We start from the raw sequence: 19,246 nt of genomic DNA, 5'->3' as shown, positions 1-19,246 counted from the left end.
AAATCAGTAATAAATAACCTATAGACCATTTCTTGAGAATCCAGTATAAGTAGCAAAATGAACTGCTTTACTTAATGTATTTTCTTTTATATTTAAAAAATTTAAGTCAACTGCCAAGTTTAACACTCTTTCCACAGTTCATTTTGCACTGGGAATATGTGTAACCTTTTGATACATAAGTGCCCCCTAGATGGTTTGTAGGTGGGAGCAAACAACCCTAGCTATTTACCTGAAATGGTCATTGTATTTATGTTGTGTCATTACCCAAACTCATGTTATGAAGCATATGATTGATAATATGTATATGGTTGAAAATGACAGTTTTATCAGCAAGGGAAAGTCAGTGTCTGTGAGCTTTCTCATTGTCCCTCTTGTTCAAAAATCATAAACATTTTTACTGCATAATACTAGCAACAATTTCTTAAGTATTTTGTATGTTTCAAGCTCAGTCCCTTGGACTATCTCATTTAATCCTTTTTCATAATTCTTTACGAATTTTACAGAAAAGCAGCTGAGTTTAATCTATCCAAGATCACAAAAGTAGTATGGACATGCGTCGGGTTTCAAACCCACATCTGTGTAGCTCCACAGTTGCTCTTTTGAACTGCTCCTCTCACCTGTCTCCCTTTGCAGTGTGGAATACTCAGGAAAAGCCTGTGCAAACAGATCCCTTAAGAGTGTAACCACAGCACATAATGCTGTGAACACAGTGGAGGTTCCCTCCACTGCAGTGAGGTAAAACATTCCTTCCCTGCTTTATCCATTCGTTGAAGAAATAGCCACTGAGCCCTACGTTACGCCAAATCCTTTGCTGGTTACGTGGTATATAGAAAGACAAGACAATGTTCCCCTTCCTAGGAAAGTTCATGTCTAAAGAGAAACGATAGATATGTAAGCAAATTATTATGAAATATGAGCTAAATCTGAGGCTTAAGCAAGGCTGTGGAAGCAGCAGGGTGGCAATGCAAGGCCTGAGGGACAAAGTCTATGGCTGAAGGACAGAGAGCACCACTTCGAAGGATGTGCATGGTAGGAGGGAAGAACAGGTCTGACACGATGAGAGGAAGACCCAGTCACCCAGGGACCCTGTCAGTCTTCTTTAAAGCACTAGGAATAAACCACAGGTGATTCTTTAAATCTGAATTATGTACTAGCTATCGGTTTTGGGAGGAGGGGGTCCCGGGATTGTTCACAGTTGATATTGTCCCAACTCTGAGACCTCTGCTCTTAATCTAGAAGCCTAAATATAGTTGGTTGATTCTAGCAGGCTGTATCTACACAAATCCAAATCTGTGATCATTTTAAAGAAAACTGAGACTTAATCTGTTTAAGGTTAAACACAGTGTTTTGATCGGAAAAAAAAATGAAAAATTTTACCTCCCACCTCTGACCTGTGATTAGAAGTTTGCTCTAGAACACTTGGAGACTAGCCCTTCATATACTGATGGAGTATTTTCAGCATCTGTGTTTACTGAATGATTTAATGTATTATTTAAATATTTTAAAGGATCTGTGAGATTATTGCTGCATTTCCTATTAAGTTAGTAACTGACATTTAAAATTATTTGTTTGGCAGAAATAGTAGATAATGATCAGTATTTCAAGGTTTTAAAGGCAACTTAAAAATGCATAAAGTTATTTCATTAGTTGGTTTCAATGTTTTAGAGATCTTTAGTCTTATACCTCTATTATTCATTTTTCTTTTTTGTTCTCTTATTCACGAAGTTGACTCAGCAACAGAAACATATTCAAATTAGATTTGTCATACAGAAAAAAAAAATCTGACTTTGTCAGGGTGGGTGGAGGGGAAAAAAGCAACTTTTTGTCAGTCTTTTGTATTTCAGCAGCTGGATTCATTGCTACCATGGTAACGGACCACATGATGAGGTGTATTAGATTGCTGTGTGTTGAGTACAAGGGGAAGAATGAACACAGCATTTTATTGAAGTTAAAGGTTACTTTGGCGTTTCTTCTGTGGAAATGTGTAAGGTCAAATACTATAGCTTTCAGCATATGTAGTACTTCAGAGGAAGAATTAGGGGCATGTTGGTGCATTTAACTACAAAATCAGGTAAGGTACAATTGAATCTATGAAACTGAACTCCTCTTACTTCTTCTGTTGCAGTGGCATAACTTGCTGGGTGGAATTTCACTGTCGCCCCCACCCCCACATGGGCACAGGACAAATTTCTCCCATTTCCCCCAACTCCTCCACCTTCAACTTCATCTGTTTTTAATTTGAAAATCTAAAACATTGTGAATTTTTATAGTCCTGGGGTAATGTGTGTGAGGGTGTGCATGCAAGTAAAAGAAAGAAAACCGGAAAGGAAGTAATAAGACTGTAATAATTAGCGTTGTCAGACCAATGTAAAACTGAGCAGCGTTTCCTTGTTTTTGTTCTTTGAAACTGGTCCATTTTTCTTAGAGGATACCTTATTAGCAGCACTGCTCCAAAGCTGTTTGGCTCTTGTACTAAATTAAGCGGTAGGACAAGTTCTCCTGTATGTTATTTAGTGTATTTATTGTATCTGGGCTTTTTTTCCCCTCTTTCATCTTATTACGGCTAGCCTCATCCAATATGAATAGTTGAGTTTTATCCGTAATTTTTAAAACATATTTTATTTCCATTAGTATTCTATTCTTCCAGGCATTGCGGTCCTATGTGTCTTAGAGGATTTGAAAATAGAAGTACATACAATACGGGTTAGTATAAAATGCACTCTTTTGCCTCCAGGCTGGTAAAGAGCTGAAGGTAAACAATTCAGTGTGGCTTTGTGAAACATCAATTCCCAGAGCACAGAAGCCTCCTCCTACCTTGTTTACAGATCACTCCAGCAGCTTGCTTCCGAGGGGAGGCTTTGATAGGCACGGAGCAAGTTAAAGAATAAAATTTCTTTATTAATCACTTATTTTGATTTCTTGCTCATAGTGTCTATTAATGGTTGATGTTTGGCTTTCTCATAAGGCATGACGATTTACTTTAATTTTTTAGCTAAGGGCTAACTTATGCAACTTCTCTCCTCTTAGAACAAAGTTGACTTGGCAGCTGTAGAGACAAAACTAAACAGCAGCAGAGCCTCACTGTTAATTCAGGTATATTCACTGTTCAGTATTCCCTGGAGTGTTTTCATATAGGAAAGCCTTTGAAAAAATACTTTCTTAGCTTAAATCAATTATTTGCTACTAATTGGCACTGATTGGGATAAAAGCCAATAAATTCTCCCAAGTTTGGTCATATACCACTCTTTCCTCAAAAAGGAATACTTAGATTTTGTTAAATCCATTTATGCTCTGTAATTTTTATTGCTATTTCCTTAGTCTCTAGTCTTTATACATTCAGGCCATCTTCTAAATTCAAGCGAGGAATTATAATCATAATTCAAAACACTTTTTGCCATAATTGCAAATAAATGGAAGTACTTCCATGATAAAAATGTCAAAAGCATTATAACACCAACCATTTGTAAAATGCCCATGCTTGTATCTGAATTTGTTCTTTCCTTTTCCCTTTGTTGCTCTAAATACAGAACAAACTATGAGCATGTCTTCTAAAACATAAAATATTTTCACAAGCATAAATTGTTATTAAGAATAAGAAATTCCCAGGAATTGGTGAAAGGTGATACCTGGTAAAATATTTTAAAGGATGAAATTCTCAATACTGAGGTAGAAATTGGTCAGTTTTTATTAAAGAAAAAATAAAAGAGGGAGGGAGGGAAAGAGGAAGAGAGAGACAGACCAACACAGAGAGAAGACCCAAGGAAAGATAGACGAAAGGTAAAGATAAACGTTTAAATGATCTCTTAACCAAGCTCTCTTGTTTCCCACCAATCCTAGAATGAGTTAAATCTAAAATGGGTATATAAAAGAAGAGAAATAGTGTAGTGTGGATGAGATGAAATTAGTAAAAAGTACTATTATTCTTCTCTTCCATGTTTTAAATACTTGATAAGGCATAAATAGTTCCTTTCTATTAATTGAAATGAAAACAAATTTCTATAGTTGAATTTGTTTCAGTCCTTGCTATTGTGGGCTACGATATGAGCCAGTTTAGACATTAGAGCTAGAAATGTGTAAAAAATCAATATATATATCCAAGTTTCTGTGGTCTTTATTCACCTGACATTAGGCCATATGTACATGTTACTTCTGAGGTCACCATAACTGAAAAGTCCATAAGATGGAATTTTATTTTAAAATGTTTATTCTTTCAATTTTATTTTTTAAAAGAATTGTATATTTTAAGGAGTACGACATAATGATTTTGATATACATATACATAGTGAAATGCTTACTACAATTAAGCTAATTAGCATATCTTCTGAAATAGTTACCATTTTTTTTGTGTGTGATGAGAGCACCTGAAATCTACTGTTTCAGTAAATTTTCAGTATATGATATAGAGTATCATTAACTATAGTCACAAGGCTGTCCGGTAGATCTTTACACTTGTTTGTCCTACATTACTGTAACTTTGTACCCTGTGACCAACATCCCTTTTCCCTCACCCTCCAGCCCCTGGTAACCACCATTCTACTCTCTGTTTCTATGTATTTGACTTTTTTAGATTCCATATGAAATGCGATCATGCAGTATTTTTTTTTCTGGATTATTTCACCTTGCAGAATGTCCTCTGGGTTCATTCATTTTGTTGCAAATGGCAGGGTCTCCTTTTTTTAAGACTGAATAATATTTCATTGTATGTATATACCACAATTTCTTTAGCATTCATGTGTTGACAGACACTTAGGTTGTTTCCATATTTTGGTTATTGGGAATTATGCAGCAATAAACATGGAAGTGCAGATATCTCTTCTAGATATTGATTTAGTTTTCTTTGGTTATGTATATACTCAGAAGAAGGATTACTGAATCATATGGTAGTTCTATTTTTATTTTTATTTTTTTAGAAACCTTCAAACTATTTTCCATAATGGCTGTATGGAAGATCCACTTACAGTTGTTTTGATACTTACATTCTTAAGAAGCAAAATGACTTTTCATGTACTTGCTATAAATTAGACATTTTGCCAAACTTTTAATTAAATCATATTTTTGTCAATCCTTGTTTAAATCATGCTTTATTGTTAATTTTGAATGATCGGTAATGTGTTAATGATTCTTAACATTTTAGCTTTAATTTCTAAAGCTCCCTAGCCTCTCAGACAAATAGCTAATTATCCGCAAATATTTACCTTTATCAAGGAGATAGACGTTCAACAGAGTCATGATAAAGAAGAATTATAATTACTACTATAGCCTCTTCTATAAAATTAACGATAATCTTTGAGCTTCAAGACAATATTTCTAAAATAGGTGAAGACCAAGCCAATGCATGATGACTCAATATCAGCTAGATATTTCATTTCTAGTAGCTACTATTTTTAAACTTATGACTTCATTAATGTGAATTTGATTATTGACAACCATGTAATTTTTTTTGTATGAAAAGAATTGGACTCTCTTTTTTAATATTCTTAAATGTTTCAAATGAAAAAGAAAATGCAATGGTACCATGATCATGGCCATGATGATGATGATGATGACGATGATGATGATGATGATGACAGTATGATTAATTCAGAGAATAAGAAAGACTTCATTAGAAATCTCTATGTCCTGTATGTAGGAAAAAGGCCAATGTTTTTAGAAAGTGTAAATATCTAATGGGTTGTATGATTTTCAGATATTTACACCCAAATTTAATTAATTCCATTAATAGCGTTTACAAACCACTAACAATACATGTGCTTGTTATGTTCTTATCAGATCTCATTATAAAGTACGTTGTCTTTGCTCAATATGCATTAGAGGTGTTCATCAATAATGATTAAAGTTATCAAGAACTGTGTAATATGTGGGAAGTATCTATTAGAAAAAAAACAAACTTATTGCTGGGAATGAGCAATTTGTTACATTGCTAATAAAATGGATAATCAATTGTTTTCACTTTCATGATATTATAATAGCTTGATACATTTTAAAGCCATATTATTATAAAAATTTTCCATTACCTGGCATGCATATTTTATATGTTAACTATTGACAGCATTTCAATATTTTAATTATCTTTTTAAATTATACATTATTTGTTTTTTTTGTATTTTTTCAATTGCAGTTGACATACAATATTATGTTAGTTTTAGATATGCAGCAGTGATTAGACATGTAATTTATAAAGTGATCACCATGATAAATTTAGTATCTACCTGACACCGTACATCGTTATTATATTATTGACTATATCCCCTATACTATAGTTTATATCCCTATAATTATTTTGTAACTACCAATTTGAGCTTCTTAATACCTTCCCTCTTTTCATCCATCCTCCTCAACCCTCCATCTAATCTGGCAACCATCAAAATGTCTCTGTATTTATGAATTTGTTTCTGTTTTATTTGTTCATTTATTTTATTCTTTAGATTCTGCATATGAGTGAAATCATTTGATGTTTGTCTTTCTCTGTTTGACTTACTCCACTCAGCACAGCACTCTCTAGGTCCTTCCATGTTGTTGTAGATGGCAAGATTTCATTCTTTTTTATGGCTGAGTAATATCCCATTGTATAGCACCAGGGGTGCTAAAAAAAAGTATATACACATGACTTGTATTCATCTTTTATTATAGGTATATACTGAGTATTAAAATTTTAATACAGTTTTTTTTTTTTCTTTCTTAAAATGCATATACATTTTTTTGGCACCCTCTGTATGTTACCACCTCTTTTTTATGCATTCATCCACTGATGGGCACCCAGGTTGTCTCCATATCTTGGCTACTGTAAATAATGCTACAATGAAATATGAATGCACATGTCCTTCAAAGTAGTGTTTTGTTTTTCTTCAGATAAATACTCAGAAGTGGGATTATTGACTCCTTCTTTGTCTCTTATTATAGCTTTTGTTTTAAAGTTTATTTTGTCTGATGTAAGTATTGCCACCTGAGCTTTTTTATTTGTTTCCATTTTCATGAAATATCTTTTTCCACCCCTTTACTTTTAGTGTGTGTGTGTGTGTTTTGATCTGAAGAGAGTCTCTTATAGGCAGTATATGTAAAAGTTTTGTTTTCTTATCTATTCAGTCACCCTGTCTTTTGATTGGAGCATTTAATCCATTTACATTTAAAGTAATTGTTGACAAATATATAGTAATTGCCATTTTATTATTCATATGTTTTATCTTTTCTTTTTCCTTCTCCTTCTTAAAGAAGTCCCTTTAACATTTTCTTTAATACTGGTTTGGTGGAGATGAACTCCTGGGAAGCATTTTATCTCTCCTTCAATTCTAAATGAAAGTTTTGCTGGGTAGTGTAATCTGGGTTGTAGGTCTTGCTTTTCGTCACTTTGAATATTTCTACCAATTTCTTCTAACCTGCAAAGTTTCTGTTGAGAAACCAGCTGACAGTCTCATGGGAGCTCCCTTATGGGTAGCTGTTTTTCTCTCACTGATTTTAAGATTCTCTCTGAGTCTTTAAGCTCTAGCACTTTAATTATGATATGTCTTGATGTGGGTCTCTTTGGCTTCACCTTGTTTGGGACTCTGTGCTTCCTGGACTTGTATATCTATTTCCTTTGCTAGGTTAGGGAAGTTTTCTGTCATTCTTTCTTCAAACAGGTTTTCAATCCCTTGTCCTCTCTCCTCTTCTTCTGATACCCCTATGATGCAAATGTTGGTACATTTGATGTTGTTTCAGATGGGCCCCTTAAACTATTCTCAATTTGGGGGATTCCTTTTTCTTTTTGCTGATTGGGTGTTTTCTGCTACCTCCTCTTCAAAATCACAGATCTATCTGCTTCATTTAATCTCCTGTTGATTCCCTCTAATATATTCTTTATTTCAGTTATTGTATTCTTTGTTTATGACTTTTTTAATGTTTTCCATGCCCATTTTTATGTTACCTGTCTCTTTGTTGAAGTTCCCCCTGAGATTATTGAGCATCTTTACAACCAGTGTTTTGAACTCTTCATTTGGTAGATTGCTTGTCTCTATTTTGTTTATTTCTAGAGCTTTGTTATATTCTTTCATTTGGGACATGTTTCTTTGTTTCTGCACTTTGGCTGCCTCCCTGTGTTTGTTACTGTGTATTAGGTAAGATCTTCTCTGTCTTCTCATCTTAGTAGAGTGGATTTATGTAGTAGGTGTCCTGTGAGACCCAGTAGCACAGTCTCCCTGGTCACCTGAGCTGGGTGGTCTAGGTGTGTCCTTTGTGTGAGTTGTGTGTGCCCTCCTGTCTTAGCTGAGTCTTGGTTTGCACATCGCTGTTTGCACATCAATGGGAGGTATTGACCCTTGGGCTGATTGGTTGTGAGGATTGTCTGTGACTACAGTGGAGGATCTGATCCTACAGAGCAGGATTCACTTTAGCAGGGTTATGGTGCCTGACCTGTCTACCCTTTGGGTGTGTCATTTGTGGATGTGGTTTGGTGGTACTCTGAAGTGGTCTGAAGCCGGCCACAGGTATGTTGGTTCTGGGGCCTCTTGGGAGGAGCTCTGTTGCAGGCCATGGTTAGCTGCTGCCTGTGCCCTGCCTGGGGTCACTTGGAGTAAGCTACAAAGTATCTGCAAATGGTTGCCACTTATGGTAGGCTTGGAAGTGCCTGGGAGAGGCTAAGCTGAGAATCCAGGCTGGCTGCCACTAATGCCAGGCTTTGGACTGCCTAGCAAGAGGAACAGGGCATGCTGAAGCTAGATGCTGCTTATTTGGGGTTTGTATACCTTTGAGAGATTTTAGGAAATTCCACAGTCTAAGCCAAGACAAGCTATATATTAGGTTGGTGCAAAAGTAATTGCGGTTTTTGCAATTATTTTTAACCTTTTAAACCACAATTACTTTTGCACCAACCTAGTAGAAAAGCCACCAGAGGCAGTTTGGGTGGGCCCAAAAGTTGGGTGGGGCGGGGTCTCAGGCAATCATCAGGTCAAGGCAAACCTTGTTACCCAGGTTGATGGAGATTCAGATATGGCAGCCACCTGTGTATGTATGCTGGCTCAGGGGAAGGCTCAACAAAGGAACAATGACTTCTGCCAGCACTTCTATTTGGTAGAAAGTTGCCCTTGCAGCCCTCACCCTGAAGATAGACAATTCACTTACTTCTAATATGTCCCTGGTGTCTTTGCAGCTGCTGGCCCAACACTGGAGCCCAAAGTAAGTGAGTCCATCAGTGAGTAAGTCCATACTTGGGCCCTTTAAAAGAAACACCTGGGACTCCAGCCTCTCTATCAGGCACAAACTCTGCTGGTTTTCACAGCCAGAAGTCGTGGGGACTTTTCTTCACAGCACGGGAACCCTGGGCTAGTGAGCCTGGTGCAAGGCTGGGACCCCTCGCTCCTTAGGGGGGACCTCCACAGTTGAAATACCCCTCCAGATTTTTAACTGCTGCACATGGATGTGAGATCAGGTTGTTCTATGACTTTGCCCCTCCTTCGGGTCTCAACCATGGCTTCTTCTGTATGTCCTTAGTTATAGAACTTCTGTTCAGCTAGATTTCAGGCAGTTCTTGATGATCATTGTTCTGTAGTTTAGTTGTAATTTTGATACGATCATGAAAGGACACAATCACAGCATTTACCTACCTTGCCATCTTGACCAGAACCCTAAATTATTTGTTTCAAATAAACAATAATATTTTATGCCTGACACCTATTAATTTAGGTTTGGGGAATAATTATACTCAGTAAAGTCACTTGCCTCTACCTGTCCCTCACATAAAAGAAAATACCAGATTGATTGCTAATTCCAATGTAAAATGTGAATCCATTAAAGTAGTAGGAGAAACTATAGAACTTAAGCTAGAAAAAACATGCACTTAAAGGCAGAAAACATAAAGGAATTGTTAGATGAAAAGTTATTACTTCTGGAAATGCTATAAGCAAAATTAAAAACAAATAGCAAGTTAGAATCAATATTTGCAACTTACATAAAAGAGAAAAGTGAGTATCCATAATATATAAGGGACTCATAAATCAATAAGAAAAAGAACAGCAGTAATTATTTTTAAGACTATATTTTTAGAGCAGTTTTAGGTTTGCAACAAAATTGAGAAAGAGATACAGAGATTTCCCATATATTCCCTGCCCTGACACCTGCATAGCCTTTCTCATTAAGAGCATCACTCACAAGAATGGTACATTTTTTACCAAGGATGAACCTACACTAACACATTATAATCATCCAAAGTTCATAGAGTTTACTCTTGGTGTTGTATATTCTATTGGATATATATAATGATATATATCCATCATTATAATATCATAAACAGTATTTTCACTACCCTAAAAATCCTCTGCACTCAGTTTATTTATTTCTCCCTCCCCACCCCTTTCTGGAAACCACAGGTCTTTTTATTGTCTCCACAGTTTTGCCTTTTCCAGAATGTCACATAGTTGGAGTCTTACAGTAGCTAGCCTTTTCATATTGACTCCTTTACTTAGAATATGCATTTGAGTTCTTTTATCTCTTTTCATTGCTTGGTAGTTCATTTCTTTTTAGCACTGAATGATAGTCCTTTGTCTGGGTGTACCACAGTTTATCCATTCACCTACTGCAGGACATTTTGATTGCTTCCAAGTTTTGGCAGTTACAGGTAAAGCTTTTATAAACATCCATGTACAGGTTGTTGGGTGGATGTAACTTTTCAACTCCTTTGGGTAAATACCAAGGAGTACAATTGCTGGATCATATGGGAAGAGTATGTTTAGTTTTGTAAGAAACCATCAAACTCTTCCAAAATGTCTGTACCATTTTGCATTCCCACCAGCAATGAATGAGAGTTCCTGTTGCTCCACATCCTCACTGGCATTTAATGTCAGTATCCTGAATTTCGGCCATTCCAATAGGTGTGTAGTTGTGTCTTCTTGTTGTTTGCATTTCCCTAATGACATATGATGCGGACATCTTTTCCTATGCTTATTTGTCATCTGTATATTTTCTTTGGTGACGTGTCTGTTTAGGGCATTGCCCATATTTTAATCAGGGTGTTTGTTTACTTATTGTTGAATTTTTAGAGTTCTTTGTATATTTTGGATAACTGTCCTTTATCAGATGTGTCTTTGCAAATATTTTCCTCTAGTCTGTGCGTTGTCTTCTCGTTCTCTTGATATTGTCTTTCACAGCACAGAAGTGTTTAAAAATTTTTTAGATGAGTCTTTTATTTTTCACTGAGAGAATTTTTAATTTTAATGAAGTCCAGGTTATCAGTTGTTTCTTTCATGGATCACGTCTTTGGTATTGTATTTACTAAATATTTGTAAAATACCTAGAAATTAAACAAATATCATCTTAATCTTAGCAAATATTGTTAAAAGAAAAAAAGGAGAGGGAGATAATACCCATTGTTAGGGAGGGTGTGGAAAATGTGAACTCTTATACACTGCTGTTGAGAGTATAAATTGATACTTTGGAAGGGGGACTCCAACCTGGCAAGATGCAGCAAAGGCTTTAAGAATTACATAGCCTTGGGCCCAATAATTGTACTACTAAGAAAATATTCTAACAGAATAAATAGTCAAATGTACATATAGGATTTTTCATTGTTGTGGCATTTATAAGTGTAAATAAGAGCAGTCATTCAGGAAAAAAAATTCTTCTGAAAAATAACAAAAGCACTGGTTCATATTTATGCTCTGATAGCTATAAAGTGGTAGGAAGTCATAGCATGGCTATATGTTTACTTAAGTGTTCTACTTCTTTAGTCTTTAGATAGAACATGCACAGGCAGCATGGTGTAGAGCCAGCTGAGTTAATATAACCATACACATATAAGGCATTATTAAAATACTAATATAAGAAAGTCTGAATCCCTTTATCCATCTATATTTGTCTTCACAACTGATATTGCAAATAAGAAGTCCCATATCAAATAGGGGATGGAGGTACATTTTTAAAATTTCACTTAAAGAAGGTGCCAAATAGTAAAATCTGGAATGCCTTGACTTTGATAGAAAACAGTAAAATATTTTAATAGACTATACTTCCCAATTAGAATTGTTTAAAATTTATTCAAAATAAATTTCTGCTCATATAAGGATGGGGAGAGGATCATTGGTATTGAATGTAACCTAGCATTTAGGTATAGTGGAGAGGGCTGCAGTCTAGGACAGTGTTGTTCAATAGAACCTTCTGTGGTTCTATGTCTGCACTGTCCAATATGGTGACTACTAACCACATGTGGCTATTGAGCACTTGAAATATGACTGCTGTAACTGAGGAACCAGCTGTCTAATTTTGTTTAATGCTAAGTAATTTAAATAGCCACATGTGACTAGTGCTATCTTATTGAACAGTACAGCTCTAGAATTAAGCACAACAAATAGGGTCTTTTATTTAATGTGGGGATTCATTTCAAGCATCTCTGATGAATTAGGATGACATAAGACAAGAAGGTGAATATACTTTGTGAAATTTCCCTTTCATTCAAAGAAATAGTGATCAGGGATATCCATTGATTTTGGTGACTCTAAGTCCAAGAGTTTCCAGAGAAGTCTGGGTCTTAAATATTCAGTAGCCTTACTCACTTAAGGATGCTAACGTTCATTCATTTTCTTACTTAATAAAAGAAACCCACTTAATTTGAATTTATGTGTGTCAGTGTGTAAGAAAAATGTACTGTTCTCCTTATTCTCATACTACTACCACATTTACAGTATTTCTGACACCAGATGCGTGGCTTTTCCACACCAATCGATTCTGACCAACTGCCTGGAGTGTCAGATCCCACAGGTTAAGGATTCAGTCTTACAAGACTGTTCACAGAACTCAGAGAAACATGTTTACCATTTTATTATATAACAAAGAATATGATAAAGGACACAGATGAGCAGCCAGATGAAGAGATACAAAGGGCAACCTCTGGGAGGGTTCTGAGCACAGGTGCTTTTGTCCTGTGGAGTTAGAAGTGCACCATCCTCCTAGAATATGGATGTGTTCACCAACCCAGTAGCTCTCTGAACCCTATACTTTGAGAATCTTTATGGAGTTTTCATCACATATTCATGATCAATCATTAACTGAATCTCCAGCTCTTCTGCTTTCCTTGGAGGATGGGGGTGAGGCTGAAAACTCCAAGCTTCCAATCATGACTTGGTCTTTCTGGTGAGCAGCCCCATCCTGAAGCTGTCCAGGAGCTCACCAAGAGCCATCTTATTAGAACAAAAGACACTTTATTACCTAGAAAATTCCAAAAACTTTAGGAGCTCTGTATCAGGAACCAGGGACAGAGACCAAACATCAAAACAAAAGATACTTCTAGTGTTCTTATCTCTTAGGAAATTACAATGGTTTTAGGAGCTCTGTGTACAAGGGACCAAACGCAGAGACCAATCAATTTTTTCTATTATTTCACAGTCAAGCACTGTAATTGACTTTTAAAAGATGACAGTCCATAGTCTCTAGATTCAGAGTTTCCTTGGAATATGCTTAGGAGTCACATGATACAGAACAGATATTATAGAGGAAGGGTAAAAAAATGCTTTGTGTAAAAAAAAAAAGCACTGGAATCAACTTTAAAAATAGTAAGAATTAAATAGATGGCTGAGGAAAAGAGGACTCGTACAGAGGGAACAGTGTGAAAATATCAGGGATGGCCAAGAATCAGAAATCTCTGGAAATGTAAGTTAGTTATGAAATGGGTTAGTCACGTAAGTTAGATCTCAAAAGGTGTTCTGGGACCAGATCATCACCACCGTCACTGTCACCATCTCCATCATCATGACCACCACCATCATCACCATCATCATCAAAATCACAGTAACCATGTATTGGTTACTTGGCATTAGGCCAGACACTTTTCATGTATTATTTGATTTCATTCTTGCCACAACCAGTGATACAAATATTGTCCTCATTTATTGGTAAGAAAACTTGGCCAATAACAGCCAAGTGGGGTGTCAGACCAGAGGCAGCCCTGTTAAACCATGCTGAGTCTCCACCTCTGCTGAGTGTTCTTGTCTCTATTCTATGGAATTTAAACTGCTTTAGCCTGAATACTCTGGGAAGCCACATAAGGAAATTCATTCTGACAGCAGCATAGGAAATGGACTAGAGGGAGGCCATACTAAATGGGTGGAAAAAAGTGAAGAAGTTAATACTGTAATTTCAGAGCAAGGATGAGGGAGGTTCTGAGCTAAGGGAGTAAAAGTAGAATTTGAAAAGGAGTCAATTTGAGAGGTGTTTTGTCAGTTGTCTGTCTTTACAGTAGGTCAAGTAGATAACATCTGACTTATTTTTTTAAGCCTCCCAAAAAATTGTCAATTACTACATGAAGCACTAGAGCACAATTGTTGTGGCCAAGGAAACTGCATATCTTACAATATGCAAGTTTTCCTAACAAGACCAACCTACATAAACCATCCTGTTGGAAGCAAGTGCCACTACATCATCTATATACTTGAAATATGTAGAACATCACAATATTGTTTGGGGGTGTGATATAACTGAGGTGGGAACTTTATATTTATGAAATTTTTCCATTCATTAATATCTGACTATTCTTTGATATTGACAAGTGAATTTTTTTCTTTCCCACATACAAAAATTTTTTAAATATGTAATTACTTTTGTATTTGAGCTCATTAAGAAAGGTTAAAAAACAGTTGCCTTTATCATTGTGGAAGCAGTCTTCTGGGTTGAGTATATTATTATTGTTTTGCCTTTTCCCCACGTAGGTGGATTTTTTTTATCTTGGCAGTTTATCCAGGTTCAATTATAGATTGGAAGATACTAGAATTTGTTATTTTCAGTATCAGGACCTCCACTGTTTCATGATAAATTACTTTTGATTTTTTCCAAAGTCTTATGATCACTGCAGTTGGAGAAGTGTGTTGAGAAAATGTGGAAGAATTGGAGTGTTGTCTTGACAATAAAGAGCTGAAGGAGGAAGTGGGGTATTGCGAAAGGGGATGAACAGTGGCCTGGCTGTAAGAAGGACTTTGGTAGTAACTGCCAGCCAACTGGTTGAAATTAGAATAGCAGCCATTTGGGAAGGTGCTGACCATGTAACTCTTTCCAATATGTTTGATGACAGTAGATATGAGAGCCCTAAAAATTCTCTGATGTCATGAAATGCCAGGTACTGTTCTAAATGCTTTTTGTTTAACTCATTTAAGTTAATGAATCCTCACTGAGAGAACAATACCCAGCACATAGGAATTACTGAGGTATACTACTACCATGTTACCCCGAAAATAAGACCTAACTGGAAAATAAGCCCTAGCATGATTTTTTCAGGATGATATCCCATGAACGTAAGCAAAACTTAATATAAGACTCAGTCTTATTTTCGGGGAAACACAGTAGTTTCTGAATCCTCACAACAATCTGATGAGCCATGTACTTTTATTATTTATCATCATTATTTTACAGATGAAGAAATTAAGGCCAAGGGGGGTTCACACAGTGTGAGGGATATAAATGATAAACATCTAAGTTTTGCTTTGTCTTGTGTACCTGAAACTATTAAAAATAAAATACATTTATGTAATAAATGAAGGTGCAAGAAAAAGCCAAAAAAAAAAAAAAAAAAAAAAAGAAATTAAGGCCAGAGAGCTTAAGAAATCCCCCCAAAGTCATACAGTTAATAAGAGAGAGAGAGTTATAGTTAGTGGCTCAACCACTTACTAGCTCAACCACTTAGCCACCCGCCTACTCTTAATCTATGAAAGTCTATTATATGTAAAGAGATAATATTTGTAAAATGCTTACAAAGTACCTGACATATAGTAAATTCTTAAAGTTGTTAACAATTATTACTATGTAATAAGATTTAGAAGATGTTTCAGTATTTATGCCCTTCCATGCAACATTGTTCAGAAATAGTGAGATTTTTAGGATTTTTAGGGTAACTTTGGATTTTTCTTGTGTAAGTTTGAGTAAAGCTTTGTTTACGAGCATGCCCGTTATAAATTGGGGAACCATTTTCTACTTAATACTATCAATCAGTTTGACTAGCACCTTTGAAGTTTTCACCTCAAAGAATGTGCCTCATAGAAATGTGTCATATACACATCTACATAATTTTGACCTTTTGACGGAGAATGCTGCTAAAGGTACTAATATTGAGAGCAAGTGAATTCCACTTGCATGCTGGGTATTTGAATAGTATATCAGTTTGTTTATTATGGTCTTGCTAGGAATTAAATGCTCTGATATTTGCCTAACCTAAGGGAGCTAGTGAGAAGTTGGCAGCCAGGAATGGGAATCAAGCCAGAGGCTGGGAAGGCTCAGACATAAGAAGATAGGTCAGTAACAGAGTCCTCAAGGTCATATGGGTGGTTCCAGGCAGAACCCAACCTGAACCTAGAACAAAGTCAGATACAAACTTGGGTTCTGATCTCTTTTCCCTATAATATGGGTTAGTTGGGGGTAGGTGGATTGTCATCATCTGTACAGAAAGAATTTTATGGAAAATTAGGTGACCTGTAATCTAAGTGAAGTAAGAATGTCAACAGATGCAGAATTAAAGATACTTAAACATTGTCATACAGCAGTACAAGAACAACAGCTCTACCGTGCTGGAATTCCTGGAGAACATGATACTGCTCTGGGTTGCACATGAGAAATGAGCAACAGACCACGCAGGCGAGGTCTGAGGACACCATGGCTCAGGACATCAAAAATGTGAGGACTCTAGAGGAATTCAGAAGACTGTAGAAGAGAAGAGGGCAAGGTGAAACCTCAAGTCTGGGTGACCAGGCAGATACCTTGTTTTCTGCATTTGTCACTCCTCTAGTTCCCTTTGCCTTTATCTGTGTCTTCAGAGTGTTTTCGCTAATGATGTCATTGGGTAAATATGGCAGGAGACTACCCCAATTAGAGAACAAGGAAGGAGACCAACATACCTCCCACCATTCTGCTACCAGGGAAAGGCAAGCTGGGTGGGAAAGGATGGAAAAATTTCTTTCTAGACGTTTGCCGTCTGCTATGTTACCCCGTCTCAGATGGCTACTTCTCCATGAGCTTAAATGGAAATGGTTTCTTTCAACTGTTAGGGAGTAGGTTGGTAATGCTAGTGATACACAGGGTCTCCAAAGTCATCTCTGCAAATGTTATGTGCTATTATCTGGAGAAGTAACAAGATTTTATTAACCATAATAACTAACATGTGTATCTTGATTTACTGTTTGCAAAGTATGAGTATTATGATTGCATTATATTTGAATCTCCTAACAATCCCACAAGGAAGATAACTTTATCATTCCCTTTTTAGGGAAGAAAAAAATCAATCTCAATACATTTCTTGGAGGCACTGAGCCAGCAAGCAAAGCATTTTAATTTACTGATTTACTGATTTACTAAAACATGCTAGTTCACTCAAAGCCCCTCTCACCTTTAAAACACTCTCCTCAGTGATAGCTATTTGGCTTAGAAAATTGCTATTACAAGTAAAGAGCACTTGTATTTATTCAGATTATTCAGATTAAATCCTCTTTTTGTTAATATTTTCAAGGTAGTTTATGTACATAGTAGGTATTTAATAAGTGTTAACTGCCTGGTTATTGTCTCTTTGTGTTCTCAAAAGTAATCATTCTGATTCTTACATATCTGATGAAAAGATTATTTTGGACTAGAAGAGAATAGTCAACAATTGTAATTCCCAATGTGGGAAACTAATGTGGAGAAAAAATGTGAATTCTTGTTTAATTTAAGAAAATGATCTAACCTCTAACATCTAAATGAGCAGATTTAAAATAACTCAGATGGCCAAAACAAAAAGGCAGCCACTTTATGCCTGTATAAAACCAATGAAAGGAAATCATCATGAGTCTTCATACTACTACCTCCCATATTCGCACAACCACGAAACAATATATGCAATTTTATCTTGCCAATGCAATACCCTATTATATTCCTAGGTGTGTGTTTTCCCTTCATATTACCATCTATCTTCTTTATAACCCTCCTTTACTCAACATTACCCTTGAGTTTAGCTATCTTTTTTGTCTACCGGAGATAACAACAATGGCCACCCCCCAGCTCTCCATGAAAACCAATGATTAAAGTCTGGGCAGGAGAAACAAAACCAGAGCATATGATCCTTGCAACAGGTTTTTCCAATTGGGCTAAACTGAAGTTTCCTACTTCACAAATATTACTGCTATTTGGCCTTCCTTTTGCTAATACTTTTCCTTAATATGTAAAAAAGCTATTCTGAATTGCAACATTTATTAAACTGTATTAAAATAATCCTTTGGGTTTAAATGTTCTCTTCTGACTAATGCTAAAATCTGAGACTTTTGTTTAGGATTAGGGTTAGGCAAGAAAACGTTAAAATGGAGAGCTTTTCTTACTAGCTATTAAGTAAATTATAAAGCCAAAATTATAATTAAGGTGAACTATAATTAAAGAGGGTGTTGATATAGACAAAACCCTGGAGTATGAACAAATATTAGCATACGTGTTAATATACGCTAGAGGAGGCAGTACGTATCAATGGGGAGATTATTGTTATGATGCAGTAAATCAAATTGTATTGGGAGGGAAAAGGTCTTCATATCACAAAATAAATTCCAAGTAGATTAGGCATGTAATAATACTTAATACTTATATTATAATAATACATTAATACTTATAATAAATCAAACTATAAGAATTAGAAGAAAATACAGAGGAATTTTTTAAAAAATTATAGGAAATATAATTGAGAACAAAGTACATTGTTTAAAGTGTACAAATTAGTAAGTTTTGATGTATTGTGTATACCCTTTAAACCATGTCTAGAATTAGGATAGTGAACATTTCCATCATCCCCAAAAGTTTCCTCATGTTCCTTGAGAATGCTGCCTACCCACCCCTCCCCCATTCCCAAGCAACCACAGATCTGCTTTTGGTCACTATAGATTAATTTGCATTTTCTAGAGTTTTATATAAATGGAATCATACAGTACATACTCTTTTTGACTAATTTCCTTCACTCAGCATAATTATTTTCAGATTCATTCATGTTGTTGCATGTATCAATAATATGTTCAATTTTATTGCTTTGTCTATTTATTATTTATTCATCTGTTGATGGACACTGGGGTTGTTTCCAGTTTTGACGATTACAAATAAAGCCATTATGAACATTCATGTGAAAATCTTTAAGTGGATATATATTTTCCTTCCTTCTGAGTAAATACCTAGAGGCATTTTAAATGATATGTGAAAGGAAAGAGCTTTATAACTATAAAAATGAAGGTTCAGAGTGGAAAAAGTTATATTTCACAGCATTAATATTTTAAATTTCTACACATCAAAAATATCATTAACA

At 35.7% G+C, this 19,246-nt stretch overlaps 1 protein-coding gene across 17 annotated transcripts in view; it reads left to right on the top strand.

Moving 5' to 3' along the window:
- DTNA (dystrobrevin alpha) overlaps window positions 1–19,246 on the top strand; it is a 355,310-nt gene that overhangs the window by 185,094 nt on the left and 150,970 nt on the right. The window contains exon 1 of one of the 17 annotated variants that reach the window (XM_074340146.1): window positions 1,911–2,071. The exons of the other annotated variants lie outside the window; for them this stretch is intronic. The gene's annotated coding sequence lies outside the window, so the exon portion shown is untranslated. Of the gene's footprint in view, window positions 1–1,910; window positions 2,072–19,246 lie in introns of those variants that run through there. 17 annotated transcript variants of the gene reach the window in all.

Source organism: Rhinolophus sinicus, linkage group LG09 (genome assembly GCF_036562045.2).
Source record: "Rhinolophus sinicus isolate RSC01 linkage group LG09, ASM3656204v1, whole genome shotgun sequence".
NCBI lineage: Eukaryota > Metazoa > Chordata > Mammalia > Chiroptera > Rhinolophidae > Rhinolophus > Rhinolophus sinicus.
Note: the sequence above shows the minus strand (reverse complement) of the source record. Positions and strands in the feature narration are given on the sequence as shown.